Below are 1,441 nucleotides of genomic sequence, written 5' to 3' on the forward strand. Positions count from 1 at the left end.
ATAAAAAGAAGCCTGGTCGTTTGGTGGAGTTCTAGTTCAGATAACCAGATCATCTCACCAGTCACCTGAAACTTGGGTGGGGCTGGGTGCCACTATCTACAGGGCTGTCAGTCATTAGGAAACATGCAGAACTGCCTTTTCTGATTCCCAAAATGTTCCCCTGGAGTGAAGTCACTTAGGGTAGAACTATCTGGTATTTCTTTCAGATAGGTAATAACTCACACGCTAGAGGACAAACAGAACCTGAAGTGAAACCACCTGCGGGGGGGGGGGGGGGAAGAATTCGGCCGGACAGTGGTGGCACACGCCTTTAATCCCAGCACTTGGGAGGCAGAGGCAGGCGGATTTCTGAGTTCGAGGCCAGCCTGGTCTACAGAATGGGTTCTAGGACAGCCAGGGCTGCACAGAGAAACCCTGTCTCGGAAAACCAAAACCAAACCAAACCAAACCAAACCAAAACAAAAAAAACCCCACCTGCGTGAGCCTGGTAGGCCATAGGGTAAAGCTTATAAAGCTTATGGCTAGCCATGTGCTTGGAAGATGGGCATGGGGAATGGGCAGGGTGGGGCACATCTTTGGAAGACTCCTGGCTCAGTCAAGATGTCCCAGATCCCAAAGGGTGTACAATCAAGAGATGATATTTGAGTTATTTGAATGTGATCCTTTTTAAAAGCAAAGTTAAGTTAAAATGAACACAAGCTAGATGCCTGCGCAGATTCTGTGGGCTGGGTAGTGCCTCTCTGAAGTCTCTGTGTGGTGGCTATTCTTGGTTGTCAACTTGTCCACATCTGGAATTAACTGAAACTCAAGAGGCTGGGTACACCTGTGAGGGATTTTTTTTTAAAATTAAATCATTCAAAGTGGGTAGACCCACCTTTAATTCAGATCTTTCAAGATAGGATGATGTACCTTCAATCTGGGCAGCCCTTGCCTATGTAAGGACATGGAAAGGGGAAGCTTTTGCTCTTTGCCTGCCTAATCTGGCTGGCAAATCCATTCCTTCACTGGTATTAGAGCCTACTTCAGGATGCAGGTGTATGCTGAAGACGAGGAGAGACATTATTCAGCTTCATGAACCGAACAACTGCTGAACTCTTGGACTTTCTATTAGTAGAAAGAACAACAGTTCTATTGTTGCACTAGCTAGTTCAACATGACTACAACCTGTAAGTGTCTGTCTATCTATCTATCTATCTATCTATCTATCTATCTATCTATCTATCTCTGCTCCTTGTGCCAGTCCTTATGGTTCCCTGGCTTCACAGACCCCCAAGACCCCAGGCCAGGAGGCAGAACAGATTCATGGCCCATCTCAGTCCTTTCCAGGATTGGAGGGGTGACTGCAGCCCAGTCTCCGGCACTTACTCCAGTTGGTTACTGACTCCCTCTGTCTCCCCAACAGGGTGACCCTTCCAGTGTCCTTTCCTAGTCACCCAGGGCC

Source organism: Arvicanthis niloticus, chromosome 2, assembly GCF_011762505.2.
Source record: "Arvicanthis niloticus isolate mArvNil1 chromosome 2, mArvNil1.pat.X, whole genome shotgun sequence".
In the NCBI taxonomy this organism is placed as follows: Eukaryota; Metazoa; Chordata; class Mammalia; order Rodentia; family Muridae; genus Arvicanthis; species Arvicanthis niloticus.